We start from the raw sequence: 13,832 nt of genomic DNA, 5'->3' as shown, positions 1-13,832 counted from the left end.
CAATCTTGTATCAATAAATGGTTTGAGAGAAGGGTAGAGGTTCATTTTTTATATGATATACAGATGTTCTAGTACTATGTGTTGAAATATTATCATGGACTATTAAATTATCTTAGCACACTTTTAAAAGTCAAATATCCATACATGTGTGGGTTTATTTCTGGACTCTGTTCTGTTACGTACGTCTGTATGTCCATCCTTTTATCAATTCCAAACTATATTTATTACTGCTCATTTATAGCATATCTTGAAATAATGCAATTCCTCCAACTTCTTTCTTTTTCAGAGTTGTTTGTGATCTTCCAGTTCCCTTGAGTAATTATAGATAATTTTAAATCAGCTTGTTTATTTCTCCAAAGACCTTCAGTTGGGATTTTAGTTGGGCTTGCATTGAACCTGTAGATCAAGTGGGGAGAATTGACAACTATATTAAGTCTTCTAATCCATGAACGCTGCTAATCTCTCTCAAGTTTTTAGGTCTTCTTTAATTTCTCTCAACAAAGTCTTTTTTAAATATATAGGTATGGTGGATATGTTTTTTTAAATTTATCTTTAAGTATTTTATTTTTTGATGCCACTATACACATTTTTCTTTTTTAATTTCATCTTCCAGTTTCTTTGAGGAATGACTTTGTATATTGCATCTGTATCATGTCCTTGTTGGATTTGCTTCCAACTTTTGGTGGCCTTTGTGTAAATGTATTAGAATTGTCTGCGCATATAAATTATAGACACAATTACCTCTTTTTTCCCAATTTTTACATATTTTATTTCTTTCCATGCCTTACTGCCCTATTTAGGACCTCCAGGGCACCATTAATTATAAATGGAGAAAATGTACATCCTAGCTTTTTCTTGATCTTAGGAGGAAACATACCAAAAGGGGGTTTAACTGTGTTGGCAACATGTTATTTTAAAATTTACTTGATGAATACATGTCATGCTTTCTCTTATTATTCATTATGTCTCAAATACTGTGTTACAATTAAAATATCAGTAAAGTAGGACACATCATTCAAGGTAAACACATATTTAGTTTGCAAACCTAAGTTGTCTAAATAAGGAAAGTCTAGGGCCTTCTTTGGGGCTTAATTTGCATAAACATTACTCTACTTTTGGGAAATAAAAGCTTTCACGGATAAATGGATGGTTTTGCCTAATTTGAATACTGCTAAGGTTAAAGGGATGCTATCTTAAATGGATTTGGAAGTTCACCATAAAGCAGAACACAGGAGCATGAGTGAGGAAGTGAGAAGATTCTAATAGGTGACCTGGTGCAGTGTTAGAGATTTTTCTCCTTCCCTGATGCAGTCCTAGGGCAAAGCCCTTCAAAGAGTGGCTCACCCAGCAGCTGGTCTTGGAGAGCTCAATGGGGGTCAATCTAGCGAGCTCCCATCTTAAGACAAAGAAGGGGCACTTACTGGATTAATGACCTAAGAATGCTTGTAGTATCAAGAGACATGAGGCTAATTAGGGGAAGTTTAAAACTAATTATTGAGGACTTCACTGAAAGCCGCTGCAACCAAGTGCAGAAAATGCTACCAGGAATCGATTTGGTGTCCACTGTGCAGCAAAGGACCATCCACGTGAAGCACACAGGGCACTTGGTCGTTCGTGATCAGCCTCTAGAATATCTGTATGATACTGACTCTCACCCTTTTACAGAGGAGGGACTGAAGCAGGACACGGGTCGGATGTCTGTGCGAATAGGAAGCTGGGAGTGCAGGACCCTCGGCCTCTTATTCCCGACATTACTGTCCTGAGTGACTCAGTTTCATTCCTCAGACCTCTGCTTTATAACTGCATTACTTTTTAAGTACCTTCATCATGTAGTATGGCTTTTATATCATTTATACGCAGATCATTCTTAGATACCTGTCTTCTCTCCAGGAGTTTCTCCCCACAATCCCTGCACATTAATTGCCCCTACTGGACAATAATAGGCATCTAAATTGATTAATTCCATACACTCCAACCCCACTTCTTTCCTAGAATTCTCCATTTAGTAAATGATACCACAAGTTACACATCAGTGCAGACTAAATGCTAAGACCATTCTTGATATATCTCTCTCTGTCTCTATCTCTCTCTGTCTCCCTCTCTTTGTCTCTCTCGCTCCGATACCATATCAGGAAAACCCTATTTGTATGTGTTCCTTTATTATTTCTCTCGCTTCTTTCACTTGAGTTAAGAACTCCGTAAAGGTATGGATATAGACTACTGTTCTTTCATCACTTTAGCTAAAACATGCTACTGCTTCCATATTACAGGCTCTCAATAAACACGTTGAATGGAAAAATCACATTGTGGGTAAATGATCCCAAGCTCGATGCCCTTTCATGATCCTGTGTTTCATAGAGAAGCTGCTAATAGGAGCCGATGTGCTCGGAACCAGGAATGAAAGCAGGAGCCATCAAGGAACTTGAATGTCCCTGCAAATAAGGATGGGCTGAGGTGGGGGCAGCCGTGGGGAACCACCATGAATCTTGTAGGAGAATCGTCAGAAAGAATAGAAAACATTACCCTGTTCCCATGTTAACATGAGAATATCGAAGTGAAATGTAAAGTCTCTAGAGCTGGCTCAATATGCCATGAGTTCTTCCTTTTAGGCAATCGTTCTTATACTTCAGCGAAGAATTATTATAGTAAAAGGTAAGACATCCTATCCTCCACATGACAACGGACTCATTACAGATGTGTATCTTTTCCTGGTGATGTTTCTTATAGGGTCTTCGCTATTCCTCCCTTTCACAGTTAAATCCTGGATTAATTTAGTGGATGGAGAGCTCAGTGTTGCATTATCTGTTCTGCTTCTAGAAGACAGATAATAGGAAAGGCCATTGGGTCTGGAGTGGTAACTAAGATGCTGTCAAAGGCTATAAATCCATTTGAATCATTTGATTTATTTTAGGGAAGAGGGTATTCTGTCACTACACAGCACATTCTCAGCTTCACCGCCCCTCCAAGCAATTGGCTAGCATTGCATTGTTCTCCCCAAGGTGAGCATAAATATTTAGGATGGATAGATAGATACATACATACATATATACAAACAAAGATAAGATTGGTTGATTTCTGGTATCCTTGTATAGAAGCAATTACTTCCTCCAGACTGTCCAAATATGTACATACGGATATATATCTTTTAACATCTTTATTGGAGTATAATTGCTTTACATTGTTGTGTTAGTTGCTGCTGTATAACAAAGTGAATCAGCTATACGTATACATATATCCCCATATCCCCTCCCTCTTGCATCTCCCTCCCACCCTCCCTATCCCACACATCTGAGTGGTCACAAAGCACTGAGCTGATCTCCCTGTGCTATGTGGCTCTTCCCACTACCTACCTGTTTTATATTTGGTAGTGTATATATGTCCATGCCACTCTCTCACTTCGTCCCAGCTTACCCTTCCCCCTTCCTGTGTCCTCACGTCCAAGCTCTACATCTGCCTCTGTTCCCCTTCTGCCCCTAGGTTCTTCAGAACCATTTTTTAAATTAGATTCCATATATATGTATTAGCATACAGTATTTGTTTTTCTCTTTCTGACTTACTTAAATCTGTATGACAGACTCTGTCCATCCACCTCACTACAAATAACTCAATTTTGTTTCTTTTTATGGCTGAGTAATATTCCATTGTATATCTGTGCCACATCTTCTTTATCCATTCATCTGTCAGGGACACTTAGGTTGCTTCCATGTCCTGGCTATTGTAAACAGAGCTGCAATGAGCATTGTGGTACATGAATCTTTTTGAATTATGTTTTTCTCAGGGTATATGCCCAGTAGTGGGGTTGCTGGGTTTTATGTTAGTTTTATTTTTAGTTTTTTAAGGAACCTCCATACTGTTCTCCATAGTGGCTGTATCACTTTACATTCCCACAAACAGTGCAAGAGGGTTTCCTTTTCTCCACACCCTCTCCAGCATTTACTGTTTTTAGATTTTTTGATGATGGCCATTCTGACCGGTGTGAGGTGATACCTCATTGTGGTGTTGATTTGCATTTCTCTAATGATTAGTGATGTTGAGCATCCTTTCATGTGTTTGTTGGCAATCTGTATATCTTTTTGAAGAGATGTCTATTTCGGTCTTCTGCCCATTTTTGGATTGGGTTGTTTGTTTTCTTCATATTGAGCTGCATGGGCTGCTTCTAAATTTTGGAGATTAATCCTTTGTCAGTTGCTTCACTTGCAAATATTTTCTCGCATTCTGAGGGTTGCCTTTTCATCTTGTTTATGGTCTCCTTTGCTGTGCACAAGCTTTAAGTTTAATTAGGTCCCATTTGTTTATTTTTGTTTTTATTTCCATTTCTCTAGGAGGTGAGTCAAAAAGGATCTTGCTGTGATTTATGTCATAGAGTGTTCTGCCTATGTTTTCCTCTAAGAGTTTGATAGTGTCTGGCCTTACATTTAGGTCTTTACCATTTTGAGTTTATTTTTCTGTATGATGTTACTGAGCATTCTAATTTCATTCTTTACATGTAGCTGTCCAGTTTTCCCAGCACCATTATTGAAGAGGCTGTCTTTCTTGATTGTATATTCTTGCCTCCTTTATCAAAAGTAACGTGACCATATGTGCATGGGTTTATCTCTGGGCTTTCTATCCTGTTCCATTGATCTATATTTCTGTTTTTGTGCCAGTTCCATGCTGTCTTGATTATTGTAGCTTTGTAGTATAGTCTGAAGTCCAGGAGCTTGATTCCTTCAGCTCCGTTTTTCTTTCTCACGATTGCTTTGGCTATTCAGGGTCTTTTATGTTTCCATACAGATTCTGAAATTTTTTGTTCTAGTTCTGTGAAAAATGCCATTGGAAGTTTGATAGGGATTGCATTGAATCTGTAGATTGCTTTGGATAGTATAGTCATTTTCACAATGTTGATTCTTCCAATGAAAAAACATGGTATATCTCTCCATCTATTTACATCATCTTTAATTGTTTTCATCAGTGACTTATAGTTTTCTGCATACAGGTCTTTTGTCTCCTTAGGTAGGTTTATTCCTAGGTATTTGATTCTTTTTGTTGCAGTGGTAAATGGGAGTGTTTCCTTAATTTCTCTTTCATATTTTTCATCATTAGTGTATAGGGTGCAAGAGATTTCTGTGCATTAGTTTTGTATCCTGCTACTTTACCAAATTCATTGATTAGCTCTAGTAGTTTTCTGGTAGCATCTTTAGGATTCTCTATGTATAGTATCATGTCATCTGCAAACAGTGACAGCTTTACTTCTTTTTTTCCAATTTGGATTCCTTTTATTTCTTTTTCTTCTCTGATTACTGTGCCTAAAACTTCCAAAACTATGTTGAATAATAGTGGTGAGAGTGGACAACCTTGTCTTGTTCCTGATCTTAGCAGAAATGGTTTCAGTTTTTCATCATTGAAAACAATGTTTGTTGTGGGTTTGTCATATATGGCCTTTATTTTGTTGAGGTAACTTCCCTCTATGCCTACTTTCTGGAGGGTTTTCATCATAAATGAGTGCTGAATTTTGTCAAAAGCTTTTTCTGCATCTATTGAGATAATCATATGGTTTTTCTCCTTCAATTTGTTAATATGGTTTATCACATTGATAGATTTGTGTATTTTGAAGTATCCTTGCATTGCTGGGATAAACCCCACTTGATCATGGTGTATGATCCTTTTCATCTGCTGTTGGATTCTGTTTGCTAGTATTTTGTTGAGGATTTTTGCGTCTATGTTCATCAGTGATATTGGCCTATAGTTTTCTTTCTTTGTGACATCATTGTCTGGTTTTGGGATCAAAGTGATGGGGGCCTCATAGAATGAGTTTGGGAGTGTTCCTCCTTCTGCTATATTTTGAAGGAGTTGAGAAGGATAGTTGTTAGCTCTTCTCTAAATGTTTGATAGAATTTGCCTGTGAAGCCATCTGGTCCTGGGCTTTTGTTCGTTGGAAGATTTGTACACAGTCTCAATTTCAGTGCTTGTGATTGGTCTGTTTATATTTTCTATTTCTTCCTGGTTCAGTCTCAGCAGGTTGTGCATTTCTAAGAATTTGTCCATTTCTTACAGGTTGTCCATTTTATTGGCATATAGTTGCTTGTGGTAATCTCTCATGTTGCTTTGTATTTCTGCAATGTCAGTTGTTACTTTTCCTTTTTCATTTCTAATTCTATTGATTTGAGTCTTCTCCCTTTTTTTCTTGATGAGTCTGGCTAATGGTTTATCAATTTTGTTTATCTTCTCAAAGAACCAGCTTTTAGTTTTACTGATCTTTGCTATTCTTTCCTTCATTTCTTTTTCATTTATTTCTGATCTGATATTTATGATTTCTTTCATTCTGCTAACTATAGGGTTTTCTGGTTCTTTCTCTAATTGCTTTATATGTAAGGTTAGTTTGTTTATTTGAGATTTTTCTTGTTTCTTTAGGTAAGATTGTATGGCTATAATCTTGCTTCTTAGAACTGCGTTTGCTGCATCCCATAGGTTTTGGGTCATCGTATTTTCATTGTCATTTGTTTCTAAGTATTTTTTGATTTCCTCTTTGATTTCTTCAGTGATCTCTTGGTTATTAAATAGTGTATTGTTTAGCCTCCATGCGTTTGTATTTATTTACAGATTTTCTTCCTGTAATTGATATCTAGTCTCATAACATTGTGGTCAGAAAAGATACTTGATATGATTTCAATTTTCTTAAATTTACCAAGGCTTTATTTATGATCCAAGATAGGTTCTATCCTGGAGAATGTTTCATGCGCCCTTGAGAAGAAAGTGTATTCTGTTTTCTTTGGATGGAATGTCCTATAAATATCAATTAAGTCCATCTTGTTTACTGTATCATTTAAAGTTTGTGTTTCCTTATTTATTTTCATTTTGGATGATCTGTCCATTGATGAAAGTGGAGTGTTAAAGTCCCCTATTATGATTGTTACTGTTGATTTCCCCTGTTATGGCTGTTAACATTTGCTTTATGTATTGAGGTGCTCCTATGTTGGGTACATAAATATATTTAAAATTGTTATATCTTCCTCTTGGATTGATCCCTTGATCATTATGTAGTGTCCTTTTTTTCTCTGGTAATAGTCTTTATTTTAAAGTCTAATTTGCATGATATGAGAATTGCTACTCCAGCTTTCTTTTGATTTCCATTTGCATGGAATATCTTTTTCCATCCCCTCACTTTCAGTCTGTATGTGTCTGTAGGTCTGAAGTGGGTCTCTTGTAGACAGCATATATACAGGTCTTGTTTTTGTATCCATTCATCAAGTCTCTGTCTTTTGGTTGGAGCATTTAATCCATTTACATTTAAGGTAATTATCGATATGTATGTTCCTATTACCATTTTCTTAATTGTTTGGGGTTTATTATTGTAGGTCGTTTCCTACTTTTGTGTTTCCTGCCTAGATAAGTTCCTTTAGCATTTGTTGTAAAGCTGGTTTGGTGGTGCTGAATTGTCTTAACTTTTGCTTTTCTGTAAAGGTTTTTATTTCTCTGTCAAAACTGAATGAATCATTGCTGGGTAGAGTAATCTTGGTTGTAGGTTTTTCCCTTTCATCACTTTAAATATGTCCTGCCACTCCCTTCTGGCTTGCAGAATTTCTGCTGAAAGATCAGCTGTTAACCTTATGGGGATTCTGTTGTGTGTTATTTGTTGCTTTTCCCTTGCTGCTTTTAATATTTTTTCTTTGTATTTAATTTTTGATAGTTTTTTTGTTGTTGCTTGTTTTTTGCGGTACACGGGCCTCTCACTGTTTTGGCCCCTCCCGTTGTGGAGCACAGGCTCCGGATGCGCAGGCTCAGCGGCCATGGCTCATGGGCCCAGCCGCTCCGCGGCATGTGGGATCTTCCCGGACCAGGGCACGAACCCGTGTCCCCTGCATCGGCAGGCGGACTCTCAACCACTGCACCACCAGGGACGCCCCCTGATAGTTTGATTAATGTGTCTTGGCATTTTTCTCCTTTGATTTATCCTGTATGGGACTCTGTACTTCCTGGAATTGATTAACTATTTCCTTTCCCATATTAGGGAAGTTTTCAACTATAATCTCTTCAAATATTTTCTCAGTCCCTTTCTTTTTCTCTTCTTCTGGGACCCCACTAAGTCAAATGTTGGTGCATTTAATGTTGTCCCAGAGGTCTCTGAGACTGTCCTCAATTCTTTTCATTCTTTTTTCTTTATTCTGCTCTGCAGTAGTTATTACCAGTATTTTATTTTCCAGGTCACTTCTGTGTTCTTCTGCCTCAGTTCATTAGTCTGAATTCTTTTTCAGGTAGACTGCCTATTTCCTCTTTATTTGTTAGGTCTGGTGGGTTTTTACCTTCCTCCTTCATCTGCTGTGTGTTTCTCTGTCTTCTCATTTTGCTTAACTTACTGTGTTTGGGGTCTGCTTTTTGCAGGCTACAGGTTCATAGTTCCCTTTGTTTTTGGTGTCTGTCCCCAGTGGCTAAGGTTGGTTCAGTGGGTTGTGTAGGCTTCCTGGTGGAGGGGACTAGTGCCTGTGTTTTGGTGGATGAGGCTGGATCTTGTCTTTATGGTGGGCAGGACCACGTCTGATGGTGTGTTTTGGGGTTTCTGTGACCTTATTATGATTTTAGGCTGCCTCTCTGCTAATGGGTGGGGTTGTGTTCCTGTCTTGCTAGTTGTTTGGCATAGGGCTTTCAGCACTGTAGGTTGCTGGTCATTGAGTGGAGCTGGGTCTTAGTATTGAGATGGAGATCTCTGGGAGAGCTTTCGCTGTTTGATATTACATGGAGCTGGGAGGTCTCTGGTGTACCATGTCCTGAACTCGGCCCTCCCACCTCAGAGGCACAGGCCTTACACCCGGCCAGAGCACCAAGACCCTGTCAGCCACACAGCTCAGAAGAAAAGGGAGACAAAAGAAAGAAAGAAAGAAAGAGAGAAAGAGAGAAAAAGAGAAAGAAAGAAAGAAAGAAGAAATAAAATAAAATAAATTTATTAAAATAAAAAATTATTAAATAACAAAAATGTTAAAGTAATAAAAAAAAAAGAAAGAAAGAAGACATCAACTAGACCAAAAAACAAATCCAGCAATGATAACAAGCACTAAAAACTATACCAAAAAAACCACACAAAACACGGACAGACAGAACCCTAGGACAAATGGTAAAAGCAAAACTATACAGACAAAATCACACACAGAAGCATACACATACACACTAACAAACAGAGAAAAAGGAAAAAAAATATATATATATATATCGTTGCTCCACCTCCTCAATTTTGGGATGATTGGTTGTCTATTCAGGTATTCCACAGGTGCAGGTACATCAAGATGATTGTGGAGCTTTAATCCGCTGCTCTTCAGGCTGCTGGGAGAGATTGCCCTTTTTCTTCTTTGTTCCCACAGCTCCTGGGGCTCAGCTGTGGATTTGGCCCCGCCTCTGCGTGTAGGTCGCCTGAGGGCATCTGTTCCCACTCAGACAGGATGGGGTTAAAGGAGCTGCTGATTAGGGGGCTCCGGCTCACTCAGGCCGGGGGGAGGGAGTGGTACAGGGTGCGGGGTGAGCCTGCAGCGGCAGAGGCTGGCGTGATGTTGCACCAGCCTGAGGCGCGCCATACGTTCTCCCGGGGAAGTTGTCCCTGGATCCCGGGACCCTGGCAGTGGCGGGCTGCACAGGCTCCCCGGAAGTGGGGTGTGGATAGTGACCTGTGCTCGCACACAGGCCCCTTGGTGGCGGCAGCAGCAGCCTTAGTGTCTCAGGCTCGTCTCTGGTGTCCGTGCTGATAGCCACGGCTCGCGCCCGTCTCTGGAGCTCATTTAGGCGGTGCTCTGGATCCCCTCTCCTCGCGCACACCGAAACAATGGTCTCTTGCCTCTTAGGCAGCTCCAGACTTTTCCCCGGACTCCCTCCCGGCCAGCTGTGGCACGCTAGCCCCCTTCAGGCTGTGTTCATGCCGCCAACCCCAGTCCTCTCCCTGGGATCTGACCTACAAAGCTTGAGCCTCAGCTCCCAGCCCCGCCCGCCCCGGCAGGTGAGCAGACAAGCCTCTGGGGCTGGTGAGTGCTGGTCGGCCCTGATCCTCTGTGCGGGACTCTCTCCGCTTTTCCCTCCGCCCCCCTGTTGCTGTGCTCTCCTCTGTGGCTACGAAGCTTCCCCCCTCCACCCACCCCACCCCGTCTCTGCCTGCAAAGGGGCTTCTAGTGTGCGGAAACTTTTCCTCCTTCACAGCTCCCTCCCACTGGTGCAGGTCCCGTCCCTATTCTTTTGTCTCTGTTTATTCTTCTTTTGCCCTACCCAGGTACATGGGGAGTGTCTTGCTTTTTGGGACGTCTGAGGTCTTCTGCCAGCGTTCAGTAGATGTTCTGTAGTTGTTCCACATGTAGATGTATTTCTGATGTATTTGTGGGGAGGAAGGTGATCTCCACATCTTATTCCTCCGCCGTCTTGAAGGTCTCTCTCTCACGTAGGGATATTTTTAAGTACTCCAAAAGCCGCTGCATATGCCCCAATTTCAGTAAAATCGACAAGAACCCATCTAAAAATCAATTGTGAGCATTATCCCTTAGAGCTTCCTAAGCTAGCTATGTGATCTAGACTCCCGTGCAGTTTGGGCTTACCTTTTTTTTTTTTTTGTGGTACGCGGGCCTCCCACCGCTGCGGCCTCTCCCGTGGCGGAGCACAGGCTCCGGACACGCAGGCTCAGCGGCCATGGCTCACGGGCCCAGCCGCTTCGCGGCATGTGGGATCTTCCCGGACCGGGGCACGAACCCGTGTCCCCTGCATCGGCAGGCGGACTCTCAACCACTGCTCCACCAGGGAAGCCCTGGGTTTACATTTTTATTTTCAAATAACTGCGACCAGTTTTGTATAAAGAAAAATAAATGTAAACATGGTGGATGTTTGATAGCAAAGATCAATGTCTATATATGTTTTCCAAAATATCATAAATTCTGAAAATTACACTATAAAAATTTGTTTAGAAGATGTAGTGTCTCATTTAGAACACACATCACATTTTGACATAAAATCTGTGCGTGTATATAAAAGATCATTTTCAAATACGCTTCCCATTTCTATTCTGTATTTCCCACAGTGAGCTTAAACAGCGGTTTATCATTAAAGATTTGAACCTAGTGTAGTATTATTACTGACAGGCTCAATAGTCCTGTTCTTACAGCAGTTTTCTTAACTTTTTTAACTTCTCAGTATGCCAAGTTATCTAGTTTAGAACCTCCAGTATAAAATTATTGTCCAAAGTTAAATATGTGAGGGGAATGAAGAAATTATATTGTCCTTGTTTGTTAAAATGCCTTTCATACGTATACACACATACATACACACATATATTGTATAACATATACTGTTATAGCTCAGTTTTATAAATGGTACAAACTGCTGGTATGGACTAGAGAAAAAAAGAAAATGTATTCCTTATATTAATATTAAGATATTATTAGGAAAAGACTATGCTGATGTTTTTCCAAAGCTGCCCTAAGCACTAAATATCAACATTTTCAAAGAAAAAAAAATTTCATGTTTCCACGGCTCCTGACCAATGTCTGTCATTCAAACCCACTACCTCTTGTGTGTAAAGCTGAGTCATTTTAAAATCTTATCTAAATATACATGATAATATTATAATTTACAGTTGAAAATAATATTGATTTTAATATTTTAAAAAACATGTGAAATGTATTGTTAAAGATGAAAGTAATTATTTTCTTAATCTATTACTGCATATCTTAGAACATATGTTTTCTCTAATTGTCCCAAAATAAGTAAGCAAAATCTAAAATGTATAAATTGGGTTGACTCACTTCAATTTTGCTTAATCGCAAAAGTTAGTGAAAACATTAAGTTGATATGTACACTAGTAATAAACATTGAAAGGAAATTTAGAGATCATTTTATTTATTCAGGTCCTCCAATTTAGGAATCTCTTACCAACAACCCCTGGCACACTTGATTGAAAAATTGGCCTCTGCTGAGAAACCTCAGGGACTACGGATTTGATTTCTAGAACACAGTCCAGAAATCACCGCCTCTTTGACATTTTCTGTTTGATCTTATCAAGCACCACTTTCACTAGAATAAATTATTTCAGGCCAAGAGCATTTGGGAAAGTTGCTGGAGTTCTTACTCATTTATTCAAGAAAAGTTTTTAGTAATTAAGTCTCCTGCTCTGTGTTGCACATCAGAAATAGAGCTGTGAATATGACAGACATTATATATTCTCGTGAATCATGTAACCGTCAGGTAATGGTCTGCTTGTTAAGAGGGACATTGGGTAAATGTTAAGGAGTGGTCTGTAAAAAGGAGAAGCTCAGGGAGGTACCATGTGAGCAAATCATAGGCAACATGCTTGGTTTGGAAATTATATTTAAACTTTGCCCTGAAGTTATATTTAAACTTAGTAAAAAAAGATGCTCAGGTCAAAAAGAGGAAAGACCACTCCACATATTGGAAGTAGCTTGTGCAAACCAGGATTCAGGGAAAAGCAAGGCATGCTCAAACAGAACTCTTCCCTCCCTTTCATCTAGTAATTAATATCCATTTATTTCTGTCGTCTATTACTACAAAAATTTTTACGCAGTATTATCTCAAAGTATTTCTCATTTGCAAAACTTAACACAGCTACAATTTTACTTTGTATGTTGATTATGATTAAAACTCTTTTCCTCACTGTATCCTGGTCTCCATAATGGTAAGAACAGGGTCTATTTTTATTCACCCCCATATTTCCAGTACTTAGTACAGCATGCAGCGTATACCAGGTTCTATTTGATATTAGTTAGATGAAGTAAAGAAAACGAGGGCAGTGACGGTAGACAGTTATATGATGTGAAGCCAGAGAGGTGGGCAGGACCAGATCACACAGGTCCTGGTTGACCTGGTTAAAAATGTTGGCTTTTTTCTTCAAGGCAATTGAAACAATGAAAAGATTTTCAGCAGCGCAGTGAGGAGGTCAACTTTACTCTCTACAGTGTAGAATATGGGCAAACAGTGTCAGAGGATGAACAGGTACTTGGTTAATATTATAGTCTGGGATAAAGGTAGTGGAAACTTAGGAGAGAGTGCCTGAATTTGAGAACTATTTAGAAAATAGACAATGGTGAATATATTGAAATGAGGTGGAGAGTGTAAGAAAGAGCGATATCAAGAACCATCCATGTGCTTCTCACTTTAAAGCTAAGTGAAGGATGGCAAACCTCAGGAGAGTGAATTTTATGGGTACCCTGTTTATATAAACAATGTGATGTAAAAATTGAATACTAAATTCACAGGCCCGCGTGCACAATGGGTTTAGAGTGATGTGCAGAGAAGAGGTACCTCTGCCTTTGTTTCCCGTCCAGTCTGTGCACAGGAAGACTTCCTGCTGTCCACAGTCATCTCCAGTTGTTCATCGCCATGAGTCATTTCTTTTTCTTCTCTGATTGCTGTGGCTAGGACTTCCTTCCTTTGCCTTCTTTGTTGCCAGGTGTGCCACTCCTGGCTCATTTTATTCTCCTATTATAGAGAAACGGCAGCAACACTCTTATTACATGTTACTTCGCATTGCTCCTGGAACCTGAAACACCACAGAACAGCTTCTCTGTGGTTCTCTCATACCATTTATTTAATGCTAATCACATTACTACTCACTACACTGCATCATTCTTCCTGCTGCCTATGAAAAACGACTTCCAGGGACTCTCTCAAAGGTTCTTACTGTTCTTCTTTGGTAAGGACCACAAATGGAAGTTTTACCCAGAGTAAGACATTGTAAACGATAAGTAGCTTTCTGACCTTTTAAACTTACTGTTAAGAATTTGGTAGCATAAACAAGAAACAACGTATGTTCCAACTGTATCTTCTCTTGAACTCTGTAGTCTGGCATCACTGCATTCTTAGAACATGATCTCTTTGGT

This window comes from Phocoena sinus, chromosome 6 (assembly GCF_008692025.1).
Source record: "Phocoena sinus isolate mPhoSin1 chromosome 6, mPhoSin1.pri, whole genome shotgun sequence".
NCBI lineage: Eukaryota > Metazoa > Chordata > Mammalia > Artiodactyla > Phocoenidae > Phocoena > Phocoena sinus.
The sequence above is the reverse complement of the archived record's forward strand: the minus strand, read 5'-3'. Positions refer to the sequence as shown.